The sequence below is a fragment of the Balaenoptera acutorostrata genome, chromosome 20 (assembly GCF_949987535.1).
Source record: "Balaenoptera acutorostrata chromosome 20, mBalAcu1.1, whole genome shotgun sequence".
Taxonomy (NCBI): domain Eukaryota; kingdom Metazoa; phylum Chordata; class Mammalia; order Artiodactyla; family Balaenopteridae; genus Balaenoptera; species Balaenoptera acutorostrata.
The window spans coordinates 58,969,099-58,994,986 of record NC_080083.1 but is presented as its reverse complement, the minus strand read 5'-3'; the positions used below and the strand labels follow the sequence as shown (position 1 = coordinate 58,994,986).

Here is a 25,888-nt window from a genome sequence, read left to right as displayed (position 1 = left end):
TCTGCTTTCTGCCTCTATACACTGGCCTATTCTGGGTATTTCACATAAGCTGAATCACACAGTGTGTCGTCCTTCTGTTTCTAGCTTTCACGGAACAGAATGTTTTCAAGGTTCATCCATCGCTGTAGCATCTACCAGTACTTCATGCTTTCTACGTCTGAGTAACATTCCATTGTATGCGAACTCTCATTTTTTTTCTCCCCTTTATAGGCATGAGAGCACTCAGAAGGGAAAGCAAACCTCTGTGATGGTTATCAAACTTCAGGGGCAAGTGCTCAGCTCAGTGAGAGATATGGGTCTTAAAAACAGAAGAGTGGGCAAAGGCATTTTTAAATCGCAGAGTGTGCAGAATCAGATACACATACAAACCATACAAACATCCATGTGGATGTTTATGGCTTCTGTCCTAATGTCCTCCCCTCCGCCCCGTTATCCAGGGCCTCGGGAAGTCCAGTTCTGATTCAGCACTTGGATTAGGGGATTCTAGAAGCAGCAAGGAGAGCTGGGTCTCCCGGACTTGGCTGTAAACCTGTTTCACCCGACATTCTGGCAAACGCTGGCTGTTGGGTTTCCCACCACCTTCATCCGTGGAGTGGGGAGGGAACTCACCATGTGTCTAGGGAGAAACAAAGTCAGAAAGGGAGGGTGGGAGGGAGAGGGAGGAGGAGGGAGTGAAGGAAAGGCTAAGAGGTGGGAGACGGCAAAGAGGGCAAGTCTGGAGAACTCGGGGCTCGCCCTGAAGCGCCCGGGAAGCACCATCTTTCCAAGAATGAGGGTGTTTTTATTTGAAGTGAAGGAGGACGAAGAGGGCAGAGCACGAGCCCCAGAGCGAGAGGAGCCGGCTGAGATCTCCGCGGCCACAGCTGACCGAGTCCACGGGCTTCCGCTGGACCACATCTCCAAACGCCTGGTTGAGAGAACCAGGAATCGGGGGCACATTTTGCCCCTTTCCCCCAACCTCCCTGGAGCTTCAAGGAACTGGTTATGGTTGCCAGATCAGGGACTCACGTCAGTTCAGATGTTTCTATTACTAAAAAGAAAGAAAAAAGGTACACAAGTACAAAGACGTTTATGGCAGCCTTGTGCTGAAAAATGGAGACCCAAGAGCCCCGCACTGGGGACTCGGTAAGACAACAACGGTCCATTGACTCACTGGCCCTCGGGCCTCGAAGGATCCTCATCAACGCTGAGACACAGGAAAGCCACCCTTGCTATAAAAGTGAAGAAGAGAATGGAATCTGCACTCTGTGTACATCACACCAACGTGACATGGACACCCTTCACCATGTCCAAGGAGACATCCGACATATTCCATCTTCAAGGCCCTGCCGGGTGTCCGAATTTTCTGACACGGTTTTAATGTCACAGCGGCCATGAGAATGTATAGTAGCAGCCTCGGCGACAATCATTCGCAATCTGTTTGCTTCCCTGACGTTCCGCATTGCCTTCCCTCCTCCTACGAAAGGCCTTTCTTAGACAAGCTCTCTTGGAGTAAGCGCTGGCTGCCCTACCACACGCGCGCGTGTGTGTGTGTGTGTGTGTGTGTGTGTACACACGTGAGTGCCCGTGCGCACACACACACACACCCTGCACTGCCACTCAGCCATTCTCAAGGCGGGGCAATGGGTGGCACTTGAGGCCAGGACGTCAGCACAGGGAGCAGAATTAGCTTTTCTCTTTCAAGGGGTGTTTGCTTAACACTCAGAGCTCCTGAGCGGGACAGGGTCACGAAAGGAGGAAGACCTCTCAGCACCTGGAAGGAATCCCAGGGCAGGCGGCTCCCTCCGGTCCAGCTCTTCTGTGCCCCCTGGTCCTCCCAGTGGGGGAGGGCAGGAAGAGAGGGGAGGGCAACGGGTAGAGCCATGGGTCAGTGAGGCCAAAACAACCTGGATGGAGGGTCCCCAAGGGACACGGAGCCAACCCGGAGACTCAAGTTTCTCCTTCAAGTGTCCTTCCAGAATTCTGCACTCCACACAGAGCCTGGACGTCCACTTCAGGGGACAAACAGTCCTTAAGCTGCAGCTGGGTGCCAAGCAGGTCCAAGAACAAAACCGAAGAAGGGTCTTCAAATACTTCCAGGATGTGGAGTTTGAGAGGGGAAGAAAAGGAGAAGCCAGAGGCCAGGAATACGCCTGTTATCTGAAACACCCAGTTCCGCCAAAAGGTAAAATGGAGAAAAAAAGTTTCAGAGCATCGTTTATACGATAAAAGTCGGCCATCTACTACTACTCAATAGTTACATTAAGCAGATTGTGATGTCAGTTTTGCAGAATATTGTACAGGCATTAAAACTAAATGCAAAGACGAGGAACATAAGAATGTGAAAAACAAAAGGTTAAGTGAAAAGTGAGAAATCATGTGCTCTGAGATTATGATTCTGCAAAGTCCACAGAAAATGCAAACCCTTGATGATGAGGCAGGGTTCTAGTGAGAGGGGTTTTTTAAAAAAATATAAAGTTGTTCTGAATAACAAATATGGTTTAAACAGTGGTGTAAAACAGAAACTCCCCAGAGCACCTGGAGAGGGAGGGCAGCGGAGAAGAGCACTGACTGCGTGTCCAGGAGTCCAGCGTGCTCACCCCCAGCCCCGGGGTCAAGTCCGTCCAGAGTACGGAATCAGCATCTGCCGTCATGTTTCCCCACCCCTGACAGCCAGGTCAGGAGCGGCCGCAGCCCTGCAGCCTCCTGACGGGAGCCCTGGGGGCTGCCTGTCTCAGGGCAGAGCTTCCCACCTTCTCGGCCACGCCGGGGTGCATCCCCGCCGGGAACAAGTGCTCCCCGCCGCCTCCAGCAAAGCCTCCTGAATTCTTCTGCCCACACCGCAGTCCCCTCTTCGCTCCCCACGTCCCAGCCCTCAGTGTTCCGTGTCCACCTCCTTCCTGACGATTCCAAGCGGCACTGTGGTCTCCCTGACCTGGGAGCTGGTGTTCTTCTTCATTCTGCCTTTATTCACTCACTGCCCTTAGGCTGTTCACTTCATACCTTCTCTGCCAACTCCGGCTTCGGGATCTGAAGGTCTGGGGCTGCGTCTGCCTCACCTCCTCCTCCCCTGCCCGTGCCAGACAATCAAGACATGTTTGCTGACTGAATAAATGGCTCCTCCTCCCCCCTGTCTCCTTGGGTTGGGGTTGAGGTGACAGGGAGGAAGAGGCCCGAAAATGAAATTAAATGGCATTTTTGCTTTTGTATGCAACAGCCTTGAGAGTCAGCTGGTGGTGGGGGGGGCGGGTGGGGAAATCAGCAGTGCGAGGAGCCTTCGAGAGGGAAGGGATTTGCCAACATCCTCCCAGACCCCCTCTGCGGGGACCAGGAACAATGATATGGGAGGGTCGAGTCCTTCCTGGCTGGACCAAGTTCCAATCTTCCACTGACTTTAATTGCTAGGAAACAGACCTTCACCGCCTGTCATCATGACGTAAGTCACAACAGCCGGAAGGAGGCAGCCAGGTGCATTATAGCTGGCTGGCAAGGTGGGACGCGCAGATCGGGAGCCCGGGCAGGAAGTGCTGAAGACAAGACACTTCTCAGACCCCCAGGGCCAGCCCACACTGCACCCCACCCCAGGCACCCGTGTTGCACGTTTCCGGTTAACCCATTCACTGCCACGTGCTGAAGTCTGGACACACACGCTAGACTCAATGAAAAGTCGGTGGTGGCCACTTTCTCAGAAACATACTAAGCAAAGGAAGCCAGATGCAAAAGACTACAGATGCCTCATTCCACGGACACGAAATGTCCATAAAGGCAGGTTCACAGAGCAGATTAGCAGCAGCTCAGGGCTGGCCGTGCGGACGCCTCAAACAGGCATCGAGGAGACCTTCTGGGGTGGATGGAGATGTTCTGAGTCTGCATGGCGGTGATGGTCGCACAATGCCGCACATTGACTAAAAGTAACTGGGTCGTACATTTATAACAGATGAATTTTACAGTATGTAAAGTACACCTCAATAAAGCTGGTGTAAAAATAAAAAGCTGGGGCTTCCCTGGTGGCGTGGTGGTTGAGAATCTGCCTGCCAATGCAGGGGACACGGGTTCGAGCCCTGGTCTGGGAAGATCCCATATGCCGCGGAGCAACTGGGCCCGTGAGCCACAACTACTGAGCCTGCGCGTCTGGAGCCTGTGCTCCACAGCAAGAGAGGCCGCGATAGTGAGAGGCCCGCACACCGCGATGAAGAGCAGCCCCTGCTCGCCAGAACTAGAGAAAGCCCTCGCACAGAAACAAAGACCCAACACAGCCAAGAATAAATATAAAAATAAATAAATAAATAAAAGATTACTACAAAAAAAAAATTAAAAAGCTGGTGGCCAGGCAGGCAGCTCAGACAGAAAAGAATCAAGCATCTGTCTCAAACCTATGACTTGTCATGAGTGAGCTTTACCGCGAATGTCCTTTGCCCTCTAACCCCGGGGGCCGCAGCCCCAGCTGACAGTCAGCTGGATAGACTCCAGGCTTCAAGGTCCAAAAGGCTGAGCCCCTCACCAGCTGTCTGATCCTGGGCACGCTTCCCAACTTCCCCGAGCCTCGGTTTTCTCATCTGTAAAATGATGCTAGTAATATTCACCCGCATGTGTCATCTCACCAGAAGGTGCAGGTCACAGGCCCTCCAATGCCACTTTTAGTGCTTTTTCCTTTAATTTAACAGGTACTTAAAGAGGTCTATGCAGTGTGCCTGGTACTATGCTAGATGCTTTAGGGGATACAAAAGTAACAGAAAAGGGCTATTTTCAAGTTTACCGCCTTGTTGATATACTTATAAAGCAACTCGAGGTAGTTAAGGACAAAACCTCATAACCAGGATCTAAAAAGTCAGTCCTAAGGTCAAGGGGGCATGGCATGGAGGGAGGGGTGCTCAGAGGAGCTGGGGGCTGGGCCAGCGTAGACCAGAGGCAGGAGGGTCGGGGAAGAGCAGGGCTTTCCAGTCCCGAGGTCCGGTTTGAAATCCGGGCTGTGCCACTTCCCAGCTGTGATGCTGGGCAGACACTCAACATCTCAAGCCCCATCGGGAATTCCTTCCAAGGTCTGTGGCAGGAGGAACGAGAAAGGCGCAGGACAAAGACCTACTGTATAGCACAGGGAAGTGTGCTCAATACTCTGTAATGGCCTATATGGGAAAAGAATCTGAAAAAGAATAGATACATGTATATGTAGAACTGAATCACTTTGCTGTACACCTGAAACTAACACAACATTGTTAATCAACTGTACTCCAATATAAAATAAAAATTAAAGAAAAAAAGAATGTCACAGGGCCCGGGCACATAGCAGGTGCTCAGTTAGGATCAGGAGAACACACTGAGTCACAACGGAGTGAAGACTGGATGTGGAGCAGCCGTGAAGGCACTGGCCTGGCAGAATACCATCTCCGAGCTCCCCTCTTCCTCCCCTAGAAGCCCCCAACTCCTCTCCTCCTCGGCTCTGGGTCCCTGACAAACAACGAAGGAGGCCCCGACCCCAAACAGTTAATAGGGAAGACAAGAGCCATTTCCTTCAGGGAAGAAACGGTCCCACTTGGCGTCTGTCTCAGCCCAAGTGGGCCATCTTCGTGAGCCCGACGTGTCATCATAAATGAAAAATGAGGGAGGACCAAAGGCCAGAAAAAGAAGAGGAGACTCGCACCAGCCCGCGTGCAAGGCCCAGGAGTCGGGGCTGGTGGGCAGCCAGAGTCAGCAGGGCCAGCTGGGGGTGCGGGAGCAGGGCAACAGGAGAGGGCAAGGTGACCAGCAGGACCACGGCCCTCCCCAGCCAGGGAAAGAGCCAAATCCCCTCCTTCCACCGCAGGGGGGCAGGGGTGAACCTGCTGCATCCTCTGGGCTCTCCCTCAAACGCAAAAGATAGAATTTTGATGATGCAAACACCCTCCTCCCAAGCAACGTGTCAACAAGGAGCAGGAAGAGGCCTTTTGACCCTGGGAGGGAGCACAGGCCTCAAGAGTCGACAGAGCTGGGCTGCCAAGTGGGTGACCCTGAGCCAAGTCCCGCGACCTCTGTGACCTCAGGCAGGCTCTGCCACTGGGAAAGGAGGATAAATGACAGCCCTCGGGGGCCATCGGGAGGGTGGACATAGCCACGGAATGCCTGGCACAGAGCAGCCCACCAGGTCACTGGCAACATCGCCTGGTGCTCGGAGCCCAAGGGCTTGGGTTTGGGGCCGGGCTGTACCACTTCACAGCTGTGTGATTTTTGATAAGTTACTTGCCCTCTCTGTGCCTCGGTGTCTTCATCGGTAAAATAGGGACGACAGTAACACCTACTTCATAAGGTTATTTGAGGAATAAATGAGCGTGTGTGTGTGTGTCTGTGTGTGTCTGAGCACACCTACATGCACGTGTGTGCGCATGAGTGTGTGTCTGTCCTAGAGTGATGGATGTTTGGAACACAGAATAGCAGCAATTGCTATTATTAGCTAATACCATTAGTGCTTGTTATTAACTCTCGATGGTAGCTGAGGTCATAACAACCTCAACATTGCAGCACTTCCTTCTCAGACCACATGTCTCTCTCTCCCGTCAGAGGCAGCCTCAAGGGGGTTAAACGGTCCCCTGGGCTGTCCCGGAGCTGAGCGTCCACAGCCAGCACCAGGACTCCCCATCACGGCTCCCAAGGGCAGGTGGCCGGCAGTCCAAGTTCACCCAGCGCGGGCCTCTTACAGGCAGTCAGGGCTGCGGTCTGGGGAACTGGAGACGCCCCCAGGGGGACACCCAGGCCTGGCGGAGGCCGCCACCTGCACCCATCACGTGAACAAGGGCAAGTTAATTCTCCAAGGACCGCAGGGTCCTACCTTCTGCCAAAGAGAGAAGGGTGATGGGAAACTACTTAAGGCCTACCAGCCCGTTGGGTTAAAAAGCAGATAATCATGAGTTAGAAGTCTGAGTCACTGGGTTTGGGGATACAGGTCCACGGGGGCAGCAGAGGCGTCTGTGGAAAGATGACATCGTGGGGAGGTGCTCGGGGGTGGGGGGGGGTGTCTTGGAGGGTCTCCCTGCTGCTTCCAGACACCTGAGGTCTCCGTCTATACCGTGAGGCGAGGGGAGCGCCCTTCTCCCCACATCCCACAGGGCCTCACCCAGCTTCTGGGGGCTTCTCCAGCCACCCTGAGCGACAGGCGGAACTGCAGCCCACCAGAAGCCTCCACGTCAAGGCAGACCCTCTATCCATCCTCTCCCCCCAAAGCCCAGGTCTCTTCTCCAGGAACAGAGCGGATAAGGAAGAGGTTCCCCCGAATCTGCCCCAGAATACAAGGCATCGGGACCGGCCACCCGGAAACTTCCACCAAGCTTGGGTCTCCGGCTTCTCAAGCCCCTTTCAGGGGCCCAGGCTCAGGGGACAGAAGCTGCGATTCTCTCTACACCCGTGTCCTCCCTGCACGCCCTCTCCCTGCCCCCGGCCCTCGCTGGCCCCGACCTCCCGAAACAAAGGTGCTTTCTTCCCTGCTCCTCGGGGTCACCACATTTTCGTCAAACCTGTGCTTGTTTTCTTTCTGCTGGGGCCCATCTTGGCCGGCCTCCTCGGGCACCACCATACCCTGGAGACAAACCCCGTATTGTTTCCATAGACCTAATAAATGACAACACTCCGCACCTCTTGCCACTAACCCTGCTCGCCCGCCCAGCTCCCCCACCCCGTCCCGTCCCGTCCCGTCCCGTCTGAAGTCTCCCTTGTGCTAAGTGCCGCCCTCCCCCAGCCAAAGAACAGGAGGCTTATGTCAAGCGGGGAGAGAAACCGGCTTGTGCTGGAGGTGCCTCCCCGTCTGGGTGCTATCAGGTGAAGATCTGGTCCAGAGAGACGCTGCATCAGTGAGCGACGTCCATGAGCCGGGCCCTTCCTCTCTGCCTCCCACTCAAGCCTGCAATGGAAGGGAACGGGGGAAGGTGGCCAACGGTGCCGCGGAAGGATGCTCAATGAGTTTTCCAAAACACGTCTTTCCTCAGCAAGCAGGCTTTTCCTCGCCCTTTGACAAAGTCGATGACGAAGGGGGTAGGGGAGGCTTAACAAGCACAGCCTGACTTCTCTCCCCACTGGCCCAGTGGATGAGGTCGGTCAGGCGCCGTCCGGAGGGGACCGCGGGCGCCCCGGGATGGGTGATCATCAGTGAGGAGGGCTTCTGGGCTGTTTGGGTGTGGGATGTGCCCGTGTGCGGGGTCAGGAGCCGAAATACGAGACACGCGTCACGCCACCCAAACACAGATTCGCGCACGGATTGTTCTGGAGTCTATAAACGGTCCCCTGAGCCTCCAGTTTTCGTTGAGGGAAAAAGAAACCAGAAAGAGACAGCAGCTGCCCAACCTCCGCAGCCAACTGCTCCGGGCCCCGACCCCACACTCAGCAAGCCCGTGCACCAACCACCAGTCAGGAGAAATCCACCACCCAGGAGATGGGCACCTTGACTTCCGACCCCAACCCGGCTCTGCCTGCCCTGACGGCCCTCGGCAAGGCCGGATGGGCCAGTGGGCTCTGCGTCCTCACTGCTGCCACTGCAAGAGCCCTCCTCTGGGCAGGGTGCAGGGAGGGGTGACGTACTATCCAGGGCAGGAGCGACTGAGCCAGGGGGAGATGCCAGTAAAGAGCCGGGAGACAGCTGAGCCCACGGACACGCCCAGACACACTCAGGAAGCCACACGCGGGCACCTCCTAAAACGCGATTGTTTTATGCGCAGGGCTGGACGGGACTTGAGAGCTCACCCCTGCTGTCCTGCTTACAGATGGAAGCACAGAGCGGTAGAGGAACCTGACCAAGATCACTCGTCCAGGAAGGAACGAGCTAAGATTGGGACCTAGAGCCTTCGAACCAGGGTCCAACATGACTCCCGCCCTCTCCTCTGTGGCAGCCCTCTGGAGATCAGTGAAACCCAAAGCTCATGTGAGGAGTGGGTCCCGTACACCCACCTGGATGAAATGAGGGTTCACAGCCTGGTGACGGGAAAGAAAGGACCGGGCACACCTGCCAAGGCAGCCACCCTGCCAGGAGGGACAGGGGGACGGGGTGGGAGCCCAACACACACACACCCACCCGCCGTCTGGCCCCAGCTGGTGGACGCTGCCATCGCGGTGTAAGCGTCCCCGGGATCGGCAGGGGCGTCAGGCCAGTAGTTCGCACTTCCTGGGTCTGGTTCTGGAAGACTGGTCCAGGGACACACCGAAGATGCAGAGACCCTCCCTCCAGCGGCCCAAGGCGAGGCTGCTGCTGCTTCTCCAGGGAGTCCACCCTCCGGCGCCGTCCTCGTGCCCATCGTCACCCGCTCCCCGCCCCCACCCAGGACAAGCGCTCTGTCCCCTCCCTGCTCTGTCCTTCCACCCAGCGAACTGTCCTGTGTGCAGCCACTGGTGCCCGAGGTCCAGATAACCGCGGAACGGAGCCCAGCTGGCTCGTCACAGGGGGCCCCTTTGGCTCCACCCTGAATTCCCCATCCACCCTCCCCAGCCTCTCCCCCAGCCTCTCCCCCATCCACCCTCCCCAGCCTCTCCCCCAGCCTCTCTCCCATCCACCCTCCCCAGCCTCTCCCCAGCCTCTCCCCCATCCACCCTCCCCAGCCTCTCCCCCAGCCTCTCCCCCATCCACCCTCCCCAGCCTCTCCCCAGCCTCTCCCCCAGCCTCTCCCCCATCCACCTTCCCCAGCCTCTCCCCCAACCACCTTTCCCAGCCTCTCCCCCAGCCTCTCCCCAACGCCGCTGCCTGGAACCTGCTCTGAGATCCGCCCCTCCCTGGGCAGGATGTCCATCTGCAGAGCCCAGGAGAGCTCAAGGTCTCACCAAGGTCTCTCCTCCACCACTGTCCAGCGTTTCGGGGGCAGCTCTCCCAGTTCACACTCTGCGCAGGCCCAAGAGGATAAGGCAGGCTCAGCCGAACCAGGGGAAGACCCGGGAGCCTCCTGCCGCTGGACGCCTGACCGCCCTGGCGGCTATGACATGACAGCACGGACTCAAGCCCGGCTGGGAAGGCCCTTCTCGCCACCGCCAGACCCCCGCCCGGCTCCTCCAGGCCGCCTACCCCCGGATGAAGGAGGAAGGATGCGCTGCAGGGTAGAACACAGGCAACCTGGGAATTTCAGGAGCCAGCCCTCCGGCCCCCGACTCACACACACCCAGGTCGATCCCCAGGGCCCACCGCTACGCCCCAAGACAAGAAAATGAGAGGAGGTGGGGCACAGATTCGGGGCCGGGAGCTGGGTCAGGGTTCCCCTCTCTAAGACGTGAGTGGGGAAGGCTTTTCCTCGGCCACACTCCAGCAAGGTTTCCCAATCCTCTTGTTTGCCAAAGCAGCCGGGCGCCTCCTTCCCAGCCCCAACTGAGCCCACGGGCTCCAGCCTCTCTGCCGCTTGCCCAGTGGAGGAGCAGGTGCCCAGGGCGCTGAGCCCTCCAAGGGCACATGGTACCAGGGACGCAGGGCAGACGATGACACACAGCAAGGCAAGGGCAGGCAGAGGCTTTAGAATCAGACACGACAGGGCTGGAAGCTCAAGCATTCCACTGCTGGGCGACATTAGGGGAGATGCTTTCCTTCTCTGAGCCTAGCATTCCAGGTCTGGAAGACGCTGTAAGGACTGAGACATCGATCCACGTGCAGGGCATTCAGCATGTTCCACAACTGACAGCCCAATGTGAAGAGCTGCTCACGGAAACCTCTCATTTACACAACTGCGTGAAAAGCTCTGAACCGTGTAGTCAAAAAGGGCTACACCACATAGTGACAGGTACGGCCACCTGGGGAAGCAGGGGGTGTCCACACACCCACACCCCCCTAGATGGGATGCACACCGACAGGGCACACGGGCGCACACGCACCCAGGTGGCCGACTTTATCCATGATGTTTGCTACCCAAAGTCCCTCAGTTCGAACATCTTCTAAACATACACACACACAGCTGGGGCCTGGCCCACCGAGTGGGTGAGGTGTTTCTGGGTTATTTTTTTTTAATCCAAATAGATAACTGAAACTAGGAACTTCTCCCTGGCAAACCAAGAGAAACTTGCCAAAGAGCATCCCAGCGATTTAGAGAGGAGAGGGGAGGTAATTCCAGCAGAGTTACAGCCACTGCCCCATGCTGAGATTTCCCCCCAAAATAAAATGATAAGATAAAAACCCCTAACCCTCCCGCAGCCCCCTCCGAGGTTCCTCAGACCCCACCTCCCACCCCATGTCCAGCACGAAGTCTCTGCCGGTCTCCACGCAGGGGTGAAAATAAAGGGAGTTTTGTCCTTCTCCCCTCCTCGGCGGGTCTGAGTGAGTTTATCTGACACTCCAGCAGGCTTTGTAAACTGAGTGTCCCAGGATAAACGCTCCCTTAAGAGTCGCTTGGCCTGGGACAGAGGGACCCTCTCCAGAGGAGAATGGGAGCTTGTTCCGATGGTCTTTTAATATGGGGGGCGGGGTGTCACCGAGGACAGGCCTCCAACAGACTCTCACAGAACGGTCTCTGTCCCGGGGCTACAATGGAGGGAATTCTTAAAGACACAGATGCTGAAAGGGGGAAGGAATTTTTTTTTTTTTTCCCTAAGAGGAAGGGAGGGAGGTCAGGGCGGGAAGGAGAGGGGGTGTGGTGAGGCCTTCTCACTCCCCAGAACAATTCAGGTTATAACAAGGCATCTCAGCCTGAGAGCAACAGATAGGCAAGCAGATCAGAGGCCCCACAGAGCAGAATTTAAAAAAAAAAAAAAAAAAACAGAAAGAAAAAAGAAAAAGTTAAAAAAAAAAACCCACTTCATCTGATGTATGCGGCCAAGGGTATGGCCATGTTACCCCATGATTTAAATATGCCAATCTTGTTCAAACTTGACTCTTGTAAACATCTGCTTTTGCTCAGAATAAAAGATGAAGATTTGATACCAAAAAAAAAAAAAGAATTCTACTCGAATCTGTTTGCTTTACGGGTTCCCGGTCTGCTTCCCAAATCCAGGATGTGAACCCCCCAGCCAGCAGGAAAGAATCATATTTTTTCCTACGTGAAGGGCCTCTATTCCATTATCAATCCTTGGAAGGCCGTCTGAGTCCAAACGTTCACTCTGGGAAAGGGGGAAGCAGAGCCCCCGAAGGCCCTTAAATAAATAAAATTCTCTCCATCCACAGGGAGAGGAGGGTCATTTATTCTTCTAGTTCTTGATTTTGGTACAGGGCCACCCTAACAGATTTCTGAAGACGTCCCAAACTATCACAAATGACGTTTTATAACGACTGCCCTGCGAGCCTGTTGTATGTTTTGATTTCGTTTAAGTTGAACTGAGCATTTCTCCAAGAAGTCAAGCTGTGCTCCACAAAGAGCTGGGAGCGGTGTGCCCACTGGGGGGGATCAGGCATTTCTTCTTCCCCACCTTGCTCCTGGTCACCTGCCCAAAACAGCGAGGGAAACAAGGAGACATCCTTGTTCATCCTCCATGCTGAAATAAATCAAGGAGTCACCTAGTCCACACCTAAAGTACGCAGGGAGGAAACCGAGGCCCCACGATGTGACAGAACTTGCCCCAAACCACAAGGCAAATTTGGAGACTGAAATGGGCAGAAACCAGGTCTCCTGGCTGAGCGACCATCTTACAGCACAAGGGAGAGACACGTGCTCAGGACACCACACCAAGCAAAGACCAGTAACACCTTCTGAAAGCAAGACACGTAGCTGTTTTTCCAATGGCATGTGTTGGGATAATCTAGCCAGAGGCCATGGACCCAGCATCCACAGACACAGAGCAGCAAAATGGCGGAACAGTGTGGGCCTTGGACCTGTCAGGTCACCGAGTATATATTGTCTTTACTGGAGTCGGCATCAGGCCAGTTGCTATGAAATCGGAGGTTGCACACCTCTGATTTCATTGAAGAAAAAAGATCCATGCATGTGAAACAATATATAGCATTAGGCAGGCAGTATATAATGTTATAGGTTATCAGTGCTGTAGAAGTTCAGGAAAGGAAAGATTGGATGAAAAAGAAAACACTGCAAAAGTAGAGAGTAAGTGCCCGGTTGGTGAGTTTATTCAAGTCTAATCCGGGCAATTACCGGACAAGAATATTGGATTCTATGGCCCCTGCACTGGTGAATGTCACTGACCTTGCACTGAGAGAGTCCAGGGAAGGAGAGTGGAAGGACACAGCCCATGAGGAAAGGAGCAGCGAAGAGGTCACAGGGAAGAACAGGTTGAGATAAGCTCATCGCAGACCCCGGGAAGGAAGAGCTAACTGCAGCGCCTCCTCTCCCCAGACCCCGCCCCACTCAAGCCAACAGAGGTTCCTGGGGCTGGTCATTTGCCATATTTGCCTTGCACATCCGTGGGGACATTCTTTACATAAGTCATCACACATAAGCCTATGGAGGCTGCAACCTAAATTCTGTACTTCCAAGAAGAAAGCCAAAAGTGAATTGGACCTCTTGGGTAGAAAATGGGAATTTTCCTCCCCAATTAAACCCAGCAACATCCGAGCAAAGCTGTAACTGCAGGCCAAGCAGACAGAGCCATGGAGTTGGTCCATTTCTTTAAAATCGACACAGGGTTTAAGCCAAGAAGCGGGGAGAGAATAAGTGGGAGGAGAGATCCAAGATTCAGTCCACCTGGTCCAATAAATGAGACGTGCTCCGCCTCCCATCTGCGTCCTCCAACCTCAAGGACACAGAGGCTCCTTCCTCCACCCCATCCAACCACGTCCATTAAAAGGGTCTCTTAATTGTGCGAAGGACAGAGTACACGGCGGCTGATGGGAGTGCAGCTTAGATGGGGCAACAATTTCTCACCTGATCCTTATCCCATTTGGAGGTGACAAAGGTACAGCGTTGGCAGCTCTCTCCAATGTCCAAGTATAACATCAGAAGGGCAAGACTAGCCATGGGTCTGCTCGGCAAGCGCAGCTAAGCTTTGAGCTCATGGAGTAAAGTGTGCACAGCGCTGTTCCAGTGACTGAACGTTAGAACCTCAACACAACACTTCCACCAAATGCCGGGACAATGGGCCAGTCTGCTTTCCTGTCCCACTCAAATACACGCACCCACCCTTCCAAGCCCTCTTTATCCCCAGAGTCATCCTCTACCTGCCCACAATTGCGCGAGATGGAAAACATGACAGGAACCCAACTCGGTATGCCCTGGCCTCAGCATCCTCCGTGGGATTTCAGTAACAAGGGACAGGATGCTGACGCATGGTTTGGACTTGTGCATCTCCTAAGTGAACAGAGTCAGGACCAGACTATGCGGAAATCTGCTGGTTTGTAAAGCAAACAGACCTGCATCTGGATCCTGACTCCGTGCTTGCCAGTAGGGGTGTGCAGTGACTTATAGCTCTCCAAAGCAGACTTCACATCTGTAGAGAGGAACGTGAGGATGGCAAAGCAGAAGAGTGAGACCTGGGGGAAACGCCTATACCTTGCAGAGCAGTTCCGGAGAATTCCTCATCAGGGAAAACTCTAGTAGATGCATCTTTCAGTTAATTTTGGTGTTAACGGTCTTCACATTGAATTCGCTGTCCCATCTGCAGAGAAGAGTGAAGTCTATTTCCAGCTCCACTCCCAGAAAGACGCAGGGCCTCGCCTCCACCAGGAGAAGGAGGAAGAAACACTGCTTTAGACTTATCGGTGGGTTACTGGGGAGGAAGAAGTGAAGGATGGGTGAGAGCTCTAGAGCCGCTATCAAATCCACGTGATTTGTGACTTCTAGCACTTTTCAGAAAAAGCAGGGAGCCAAGCTTGCAGCTGGATGAAGACAGTCACGTGCCAGCCTGGAAGCAGATCAAGTTCGGGCTCTGCCGCTGACCAGCAAGGTGACTTTGGATGAGTAGCTTAAGCCCTGGAAGCCTCAGCTTCCTCATCTATGAAATGGGGCAATGCTAAATACAGCGGCCAGCAGCCTCCTGGGACATCATCACCTCGCACACCCCCTTTCCTCCCACTCCACCACCCTCCCTAAAAAGGCTGTCGATACTCCAGCCGCAGAGTGGAAATAACCTATCACCATGACAAGGAGCTTTTCTCCGCACGATGGCAGATGAGGATGGCTGGGAGCACCTGCCAGGGCAGCAAGGTTTCCTTTAGGAGCTCGTACAACCCACAAGCATGAGTCACAGCTTCTTAAACAAAGGCTACCTGTGTACCGTGAGGACAAAGCAAGGAAAACAGGGTCGCCCACCTTGAGCTCAATAGCCTGGAGAGCAAGGCCGTGTCTCTAACACGGAGCCCCCAGAAGTTGGGGCACAAGCTGGCCCAGGGATGTGCAAACACGATGGAGTCATCTACGTCGATCCACTTGGGAGGCCGCTCCAGAGGGAGCCCTCCATCTGACCAAACGGGGTAGCCCGTCTCCTCCCTGGGCTGCCGAACACAGGAGCCCGGCGAGAAGTTGGCACAAATCCACTGGCCCCAGCTCCCGTCATGGGGCTTCTCCTACCCAGTACGGGACACACGTGCCCCTGCAAGGTAGACTGGGAGCAACGCCACTAGTCAAGAGGTGCTCAGAATTAGGGAAGGTGCTTTTCTTCACTTTGAAGAAAGCTCAGTGAGAGATGCCACTCTAAGCAGTGGCTGCTATTCCCAGGAACAGCCCTTCTGTGCAGGGAAATGAGAACCCAGTCGCGGGTGATGCACTGGGAGGCTGGACTTCCCAGCTCCCCGATGGAGCGACACTATGTCCCTTGAATAAACAGACCCTCGGAACTTCCCTGGGGGTCCAGTGGTTAAGACTCCGTGTTTCCAGTGCAGGGGGCGTGGGTTCGACCCCTGGTCGGGGAACTAAGATTCCCACGTGCTGCGCAGTGCGGCCAAAAAAAAAAGGAAAAAGAAAAAATGGACTCTCAGGTTCAGAAATTCAGAGGAAAGAACTGCTGAGGTTCATTCACCTGCCCTGCGCTCTCCCAGGTCCTATGTATCCAAAGGTAAACAGAATCAATACCCTGCCCCTACCGTAAAACGCTCTGCTGTATTATCCAGTAGCCCAATTCGTCCACGGCAAACATCTGGTGTTGTCTCTCTGCACCTTTCCCGCCCCGATTTGCAGAATCCCCGTGGCCCTGGGGAGGGAAGCTGCCTCCACCCACAGACCCAGGTGTGAGGCACGTGAGCACAGGACGCAATCAGGGCATTCCACCTCCGGGCCACAGGGATGGGTCCAAGGGTGAGCGCACTTCCCGGGTCGTCACGCGGGGGTGCTGAGCCAAAGGCATGCTCTTGCGTCTGCCGGGTCTGCAGAGGCAGGGGGCCTGCCGATGCTTCTGCTCTTTCTGCTTCCACTAGGGAAGTAAAGCTAAGAATGAAAGGAAGAGGAGAAAAACAAAGAGCCAACAAAATCCCCCAAAAGCACAGCACCTAGACTTCACAGTTAGGTGGACAACCCCAAACTCATTGGTTAAAGCCAGTTAGAGTTGGTTTCTCTGAAACTTGAGCTAAAAGTGACCCACCTAAAAATACCCTTCTTTTATGGATGAGGAATTGAACGCAGAGAGGCTCAGTGACTTGTACAAGGTCACACGTGCATTGGTGACTGGGGCGGGACGGGGCCCCAGTGCTGGGCACGCACCGCGACCTGGGTTGGAACCGTGGCTTCATCCTTCAAAGCTTTGGGGCCTTAAGGATGTTCCTTAAACTCTCTAAGCCCCAGATGTCAGAGACGAGAGTGCCCACACCCAGGGCGGTGAGGACCAAGGAAAACGGGCTCTGGACCACTGCTCTGATCCGCCCGAGGCTGGCTTCTCTCTCTTCCCAACGTAACAGCGCTCCTGGTTGCCGGCGCTGGCTGGTGGATCCCTTACGTGGGGATGTGGAAGGAATAGGGCTGCTTGGGGACAGGCGACATCCAAGGGCCAGTTTGACCAGTGAACGTGGCCACACAAGCATCTCCCCCACGTCAGTGTCCTACAGACAGCTGCCCAGGGTGACAAGGGCAGAGACAAACGTTTGGAAAAGAGGAAAGGAGCTGGGGAAGGGGGGGCGCCGGGGGCCAGGGTGAAGGAGGAAAGCAATTCCAGGAAAGGCGGAAAAGCCCAGTGGCCGGGGTGGAACGAGAAGCCAGGGCCATCTCAGCTCCTTGGCTAACCACATTCCTGGTTCCCATTTCGGAAATTTAATTAAAAACCCAAACATCTATATTTCCCAACTGGCTGGCCAGTGGCCACGGATTCCCTTCGATTCAGAGAAACTCCCTCTGCGTGACCCTGGGGCCATGACACACGCCCGGTGTGAAGCCAGAGGAGGAAGGGTCGCGGGCAGGGGTCACGGGGTGGCAACTCCCCCATAGAGAAGAAAGCCTCCTCCTGGCTTGGGACGATCCTATTCTGTCACCCCAGCCGTAGGAATGGCAGCTTTGTTTCTCGTTGCTTCATTTTAAAAATTAAGAAAAAAAATCATGATAAAAAAATAAAAATGAAAAAGAACCACAGAGACACAAGGTCACCTTCCGCCCACCGCGTAGGGGCAGGTGCAGAGGCCAAGAGAGGCAAAGCCGCCCCGCATCTGGGGAGCAGACCACCCGGCCCCCGGGGTCAATAAAACCACTTACTGCCGGTGCCTTCCCTACGGCCACCGTGAGGCCGGACACATGTGCTTGGGACGTCGGATGAGAAACGGGATCAGGCAGAGCTTTCAGGGCTCACGCACAGCTTCGGGAAGAAAACCCGAGACCAGAGGCGCTCATCCTAACCCAGGCACCGACCCAGGGCTCCGTCAGAGCTGCCGTAGAAATCCGACATCTCACCCCCAGGCTCAAAAGGGCGTGTCTTAGGACACTCGACTACACAGAAAAGGGTTCTATGGAAAAGCAATTTATTTTTCCAAAAAAACCCACACTCAGCAAACTTCAAATATGCAATGTGACCATGCAGGACACGTGGACAGATAGGGTTCTCCCTGAAGTTCTCTCAGATCATGAACCCACCTCTGTCTCCCCAGCCCTCCCTGCCCCCTCCCTCCCCCACCAACACTAAAAAAATAGTCACTTTTCACAGGTGTGGGAGGTGAGGGGTTAGGGGCTCGTTCTCCTGGGTCGGTATCTAGCTGCGTCATTTCACTCATCTGTGCCTTAATATCCTCTTCTGGAAGATGTGGATGACACTTGTTTCAACAGGTTGAGGGGTGGCACCAGATGGGGTAGGGACATAAGAGCACTTGAAAGACTCCAGTGCAAATAATGGGGGCGTAAGGAACCCACCAGATCACCAAACGTTTTCATTTAGAAAGAATGGATGCAGCAGACTCAGAGCCGAGGGCCCCCCACGTAAACTCTCTGCACCTTACTTCCCTGGGCTCTTAGCTCTTTGTGAAGATTCTTCCTCAAAGTGAGAAGGAGATCCCAATGGCTCCCTGAGTATACACTGGGGGAAAAAATCTAACCGTCCTAGTCAATTTGCATTTAAAATTAGTCAAGTGCCAATTCACATCCACTGGGGTGGTGACTATTACTAGAAAAGGAAGAAGGAAGGGAGGGAGGGAGGGAGGGAGGGCGGAAGGAAGGGAGGGAGGGAGGGCGGAAGGCAGGGAGGGAGGGAGGAAGGAAGGAAGGAAGGAAGGAAGGAAGGAAGGAAGGAAGGAAAGGGTTGTCAAGGATGTGGAGAAACCGCAACCCTTGTGCCTTGCTGGCGGGAATGTAAAATGCTGCAGCTGCCGTTGGAAAACAGTATGGCAGTTCCTCAAAAAATTAAACGTGAAATGACCATATGACCCAGCAATTCTACCTCTGGGTATACACACAGAAGAACTGAAAGCAGGGACCCAAACAGATATTTGTACCCCTACGTTCAGAGCAGCAGCATTCATAGCCAAGAAGCAGAGGCCACCCAAGTGTCCATCAACAGATTAATGGATAAACAAAATGTGACGTATACATAAAATGGAAAACTATTCAGCCTTAAAATGGAAGGAATTCTGACACACACTACAACATGGGTGAAGCCTGAGGACATGATGTGAAATAAAGCAGACACAGAAGGACAAATATTGTACGATTCCACTTACAGGAGATACCTACAGTTGTCAAAATGATGGCGACAGAAAATAGACTGGCAGTTACCAGGGGCTGGGGGCTGGGGGAGTTAGCGCTTCACGGCCACAGAGCTTCAGTTTGGGAGGATGAAGAAGTTCCGGAGACGGACGGTGGTGATGGTGGTACAACAAAGTGAAAGCACATAATGCCGCTGACGGCACACCGAAAAATGCTTAAGGTGGTCGATTGATGTTATGTCCATCTTACCATAATTAAAAATGGTTTAAAGTTTTTCAAAAGTTAGTTAAGTGAAGAAGGTACAAGGGCAGAAACGATCACTGCCACTTGGAGCTCCTGAGGGTTTCACTCGCATACTGAAGAATTTGTCCCCAAAGGTCAGCATCTCAGACACCTTCTTTTCCACGCCTGAAGCACAACACTGGCCCAAAGAGCACTATCGCCCAGGTGCTGACCCGAAGCAACTGCACCAGTGTCTAAAGAACCATCCAAGGACTTCCCTGGCGGGCCAGTGGTTAGGACCTCACCTTCCAGTGCCGGGGGTGCGGGTTCGATCCCTGATCAGGGAGCTAAGATCCCACGTGCCTCGTGGCCAAAAGACCAAAACATAAAACAAAAGCAGTATTGTTAACAAATTCAATAAAGACTTTGAAAATGGTCTGCATCAAAAAAAAATCTTCAAAAAAATTAAAGAACCATCCAGCAGGCACCAATATTTGCAGAATTAACTAGCGAGGGAATTTGAAGCAACGGATTGGAAATGCGTCTATAATTAGGGAGAGGGAATATACTCCATTGGTGGCTCAGAAAGCATGGCCGAAATCCCCAACGGATTATCTGATGGAACTGCTGGGCAGGCGGAGATGGTCTCTCCCGCCCTGTCCTGCTTGGGCTCTCAGACCAGTGAAAAGAAAGGGGAGGAAACTGCTAAAGAGAAATGAGGTCAAGGGCCCACGTTTCAGGCAAAGGCGGCGGGTCTGAAAACCATTAAAATCAGACCCTATAAGAGGCATTTTCCAAACAACTGGGACCCTCACGGACCCGAGGGGAGGGACTGATTTATTTCCGGAGACCCAGAACCACAATCCCTCTGTCATTTGCCCGAATGCGGCTGCTTCTGTTTTCACCATCTCCAGAAGGCAACTGGTTTCAAGACTTCTGTGTAAAAACCTGTACCAACACACCAAATACGGGAAGAGGTGATGATTCACATTACCAAAAGAATTCTTTGACAGAAACTTGCCACTTCAGCATTCCTGTAGCTTACAAACTTCCTCCAGGCCTTTCACATATCATGTGATCAACCGAGATTGGTTTTGTATAGATATTCTTCCAGGCACAAACCTAGTCTGTAAAGCAAGGGAGCCGGAGTGGTTTCGAACAGACTGTCTTTCGCCAATGGCATAGCTCAAAGAGAGGAAATCCATCCAGGACCATTCCTGTCCTCCTGTGAAATGAGCTGAGTGCATCCATCCTGTGATGAAGGGGGTGCTGACTAGACGTGGGGGACCCCAACCAGTTCCACGATGACAGTGGACATTGCCTAGGACGATGCTGGCCAGAAAGAGAAGTAGCAGGGTCTGCCTGGGCACACAAATGTCCCAGGGAGCTGCCTCTTAAAGCTGCCCAGGCTTCCAGGGAACTCACAAACCCCAGAGGAGAGGCTGCAGATCTTATACCTAAAGCCCAGAACTGCAGTTCTTTATAGTTCACCCCAATGCAGCCACTTCTGTCTTCACTGAGTACAAAGGGCACCAGATTTCAAGACTTCTACGTCACAACCTGTGCCAACAAAACAAGTAAGTAGATGTGGGGGCCAGACCAGGTGGAGGCAATCCGGGAAGACTTCCTGGAGGAGGAGGAGGACAGAGAAGCTTTGTGGCTGGGTACGCTTGAGTGGGAAAAGGCTCAATTCTGGCTTTAGCTGGCCAAGAAGTCAATCAACTCCCTGTTTCTTACAGTGTCCACCTGTATTAAAATGGCCTGGGGTGCTTGTTAAAAATACCAATTTCTGAGTGCTACCCCCGACATGTACCAAAACAGAACCTCTAAAGGTGGGGGGAGGGTGGGGATGGTCGCTAAGAATACTCAGATTTTTACCAAATTCTCCAAGCACTTCGTTTTTATGCAAACCACAGGGTGCAGGCCAGGGGGCTGGGGGAGCAGCTCCAAGTACACTGGCTGAACCGGGTCCATGCTGATCTGGGAAGAGCTGGGCAGGGAGGACCCATGAGGAGTCACCGAGGAGAGGGACAAGGCAGGTGCAGACAGAGGGCTGTTCCAGGACTGTTTAGTCACAACATCCCCCAAGCCCTCTCCCACCGACACTTCCTGTTATGACCCTCACTGGAGCTGGCTGGTGATAGAAAACGTCTGTGCCAGTGCACAAAGGGCAGGGGAGAAAGGGAAGGAGGGAGAGAGAGAGAGACAGAGACAGAGAGAGAGGATGAATATCTTTCAGTTTACAAGCTATAACAGGAAGGCTGGGAGTATAAGAAAAATCACGTCTAGGCGACCAGACCCTAATAGTAATGAGAAACTCTATCTGGACAACAGAAGTCTGGTTGGTTGAGATTTAAGTAACCTCAGAATTTCCTTATCCCAAACAAACATCACCTACACTCTAACCGCGGGCAGCCACCCCCAGCTGGAGAAGACAGCCCGAGTTTGCGTGTGTATTGTCGGTGGAAGGTTTGGACTACTGTGATCTCTGTTGCAGGCGGCAGGAGAAGGGCCTCTTTCATGAGTTTCCTCAACTTCACACAAGTGCTCTCTTACGCAAAGACGCTGGGCCAGCCTCCATCCACATGGGTGGCTTCCAAATACCCCTCCAGGCTGGCTCTCCTCAGCCCTAAAGAAGAGGGGGATCCCCCCCTCCAGCCCAAGATTGCTGGACAAAACCCTCAGTCCACACTGAGGCACGAGCGGAAACCCATGTTCCCTTAGATCTGCCCAGATCACCAGTAAACGCTGCCTCTGCTGGGTTTGCACACTTCGCGCCTGACACACCTGCTGCTCAGGCGGTGTGAATCACAGGCGCGGCACGCTGGACTCGCCGCCGGCGGGTTCGGGGCTTGACAGCTGGCTCTCACACACCCGGATGTCATCGTCCACCTACACACACCCCCAGGGCACGCTGGGACAGATCAGGCTACAACCCAATGTCTCCTAAACGACTCATTCCCAGGGGAGGTCCATGGAAGGAAGGAGAAGGGTACACAGAGATGCTTCTCCCACTGATGGTCAAGGGTCCTCTCCCCTCTACACCCTGGAGGGTCTCATCTGCCCTGCTGGCCATAAACAGTGAGGAGGGGGTGAGTTAACCTGGGGAAGAAGATGGGATGGACTTCTCAATTTTGAACCTTCTCCAGAATAAAGACCGTCTGCCTAGATGAATAAGCTTTAGCGCTCTCCTGTAGCACAGCGCTTATCGTTAAGGATCCTATATTGTACACTTAAACATTTGCTAAGAGGGGAGAGCTTCCATTAAGTGTCCTTGTCGCCAAAAGATAATAAAATAATAAATAAGAGGGCGGGAGGAAACTTTTGGAGGTGATGGGTATGCTTACGACAAAGATTGTGGTGACTGTGGTGTCAGTTTCACAGCGTATACTTATCACCAAACTCAGGAGTTGCAGACATGAAACATGTATAACTTTCTGTATGTCAATCATGCCTCAATTCAGTGATCTTTAAAGAAGACAGCCTGCTGAATCCCTCTCAACTTTCACTTTTTTACAAGACAGCACTTTCTGCCATGCAGGATCCTGAAATGGATCCCGGACCAGAAAAAGGACATTAGTGGGACAACTGGAAAAATTTGAATAAGGCCTGGAGATTAGTTCAAAGTATTCTATCAATGTTAATCCCCCACTTTGATCATCTCACTGTGAATCTATAAGACGTTAACATATAGGGAAGCTGGGTGACAGGTATAAGGGAACTCCGTGTACTCTTTGCGCAACTTTCCTGTAAATCTAGATTTCTATCAAAATCAAAAGCTGATAATAATTTTTAAAAGGACAGCATTTTAAATCCAGCTTCCTAGTAAATCTTAGTCTCTGGTATTGCTAATATAATTTCGACCCTAGTCCTGAAGGCAAATTTCAGGTTACTCTCATAACCAATGCTGATCAACTCTTTGCTTCAGGAAAACCAAAACGAAACAAAAACTGCATTCACTCAGTAAGCATTGTCTGGGCTCCTACTGTATTCTGGCTCCCAGCTGTGGTATTATCTGCTGGCTAAGTGGTGCAATCTTCCTCCAAGCCCACCTCGTAAATGTCTACCAAGAGGGGCACTCCTCTGATTTTAGACATGACTGACTTAGAGCAAAGAGAGTGATTTCTGGGAATTTTCCAAAGGAAATAATTCAGAATGTGCAAATCCTTACGTACAAAAGACACTCACCAATGCATGAATTCAAAGGGTAAAAATCTGGAAATACCTTGGTGTCCAACAATGGGAGAATTGTCACGCAAACTATGATTCAATGCCTGCAGCGAATACAGTCATTATGTGGGGAAATGTTCAAAAAAAAAAAAAAAAGTGAGGGGGAATAAAGCGGGAAACAAAGTTGTATATATTGCAGGATTTCAGCAGTGAGGACGTATGTCAAATTGCCAGCATTACTGTGGGAACTGGGTGTTTCCTTTCCTGATTTTTGCTCTTTTTTGCAGTCTATAAAAGACAGAGAAAGGGCACGGATTACCTTTAAAATCAGACAGGGTGCAGAGGCAGGGCTTCCGGCCATCAGTGGGACAATTTCAACAGTTGCTCTCCCAGAGAGGGTGGGGAAGGGCCACAGGGTACATGCTGCGCCAACGTGGGCAGTTCCACGGACCTGGGTGTGGCCGGGGCACAGGCTCCTGGGGGAGGGGAGGTACCAACACACATCACCTTTTTTCTTCCCGTGGTGCCTGGCTCTCCCCCTCTTCCCAAGCAGGCGCTCACGGGGGGCACGGGCACCCTGCACACAGTCCAAGGGAGACCCGTGACAGCTTCCAGAAGTGTTCTATGCAGGAGGAACTTCTGGGCAGGAAATGGATCATCACAGACAGACTGCCAACAGGGCTGGAGGGAGGGGAGGGAACCCCACATCTGGGAAAGCACCCCCAGGAAACCATCTTCGGGGGAAAGAGTTGAGGACAAGTGCCAAAGAGGGAGGAGGAAAGGGAGGCCCCCGGTTTATCTGTGCATCAAGGCGGATTCGCTCATTCATTCAACAGACAGCTACTCTACACCTACTCAGTGACAGGCACGGCGCTGCTCCAAACAGCGCGCACACAAAAGGACAAGGAGAGGAGGGCGCTATGGACTCAGAAGCAGCTTGCTTCCAGCTCAGGACTCAAGACTACGCCCCTCCCCACGCTGGCCGGGAAACCTCTTCCATTAACAATTTGCACTGACGGCGGGGGGCGCGGGTACGCACTGGGCCGAATGCCTGCTACCTCCCACCCGTTCAGAAAGCCGCCTGATGGGTGGCGCAGTCCTTGCAGTAGAGCCGCTCACCAGCAACCAGGACCGGGGACCAGGGACATTCACCCCCCACCCACGGCGAGAGGGGCTCCAAGCGCTGCGCCCCGATCGCATTCTGGGTCGCCAATGGGCAGACGACGGGAGCTCACCGAGGCGGCTCAGCTCCCGAGGTAACGGGCCCTGCGGGGCGACGAGGTGAGAAGGTAAGTTCGATGGGGAGTCGGGCGGGTGCGCCCAGGACGCGGGCCTCTCCCCAGCCTGGGGCTCTGTCCCCCGGGGCAGCCAGCGGCCAGGCGGCGTTGGGAAGGGAGATGACCGAGAGCGCCCAGAATGGGCGATGACCACCGCCACCGGGCGAATCGGCTCCGCTTGGAGGCAGAGGGATGGCTAAAATGACCTCTGGGAAGATGTCAATTACAAGAACAAAAATTTCAACCCAGAACCTCAATACCTTCATAAAGCGACGCAGGGGGTGAAATCCCCCCTCTTCCCCCGAATCGCGGGGAAACTTACCTACAGGTAAGGGACGCGACTGTTAGGTAGAATGTGCATCAATCCACGGATGGAGACGAGGTTGTGGGTCATCCGAGCCCGGCCGAGACGCACCAAGTAATCCACGTTAGGGGGTCCGGAGGCCCCTACCCCATTCCCCACTTTCCATCCAAGGCCAAAGAGCCGGCAGCCCCGGCCTCTGAGTCCGGGACACGCGGAGATCGCGCTTGGGTTCGCTGGCCCGGGTTCCCCAGCGGCGCCCCGGCGACCCCGGCGAGCGCATCCCGCCTCCTCGCGCTCGGAGAGCAACGCCTCGCCTTTCTTCGCTGCGCATCGCCAGCGCGACCCCAGAGATCCCAGCCGGGAACCCCTCTGCCGAGCCCGGGAAAGCGCCAAGGGCAATCCGCTCCGGGCCTGGGGTTTGCAGGTCCGCGGGGCCCGGGCGGCGGGGGCTGGGCGCCCGCCGGGCAAGAGAGACCCGGATGAGAAGCACCGAGCGGGGGCTGCCAGTTACGGGGTGTGACGCCCCGCGGACACACCGCCTCGCCCGCGCCACCTCCGCGCTCTGCCCGCGGCCGGACCATTCTGCCTTTAAATAGCAGCCGGGCCCAGGACGGGGCGGGGCGGGGAGGGCGGAGAGGGCGGGGAGCGGGACGAACTGTTTCGTGGGAGATGTAGTTCCGTCTTCCAGCCACAACAAACGCAGAGCAGCATAGGAATGGTTGGGGTCCGCCCGCAACAGCTGTCCTCCCCTGCGCCCTAACTCCAGAGACAAGGCTGGGATTCCAGCCTCACTGCCAGCTCCGTTAGATCTAGGCTGCCCTCTGTGCATAAGGTGGGTCACACCAAGCTAAATTCTGCCCAGGACGACCAACCTTAGTAGCCCTGGAGTCGGGCAAACCCAGCTAAGTTGCAACCCCTGCCTGCCAACAACTAGCTGTGTGACCTTCACGTTGGAGTTACCATGTATGCCTCGGATTCTTCATCTGACACAGAGACAGGATATTAGTATCTGCTTCCACTGGATC

The 25,888-nt window shown here is 53.9% G+C and overlaps 1 long non-coding RNA gene across 3 annotated transcripts in view; it reads right to left on the bottom strand.

Annotated features, from left to right (window-relative positions):
- Nucleotides 1-25,387, bottom strand: part of LOC103015049 (uncharacterized) — a 158,083-nt gene extending 132,696 nt beyond the window's left edge. For all 3 annotated transcript variants that reach the window (XR_009006454.1, XR_451299.2, XR_451300.2), the window contains exon 1: nucleotides 24,882-25,387. This is a non-coding gene — a long non-coding RNA (uncharacterized LOC103015049). The remainder of the gene's footprint in view (nucleotides 1-24,881) is intronic.
- Nucleotides 25,388-25,888: the final 501 nt, after the last annotated feature.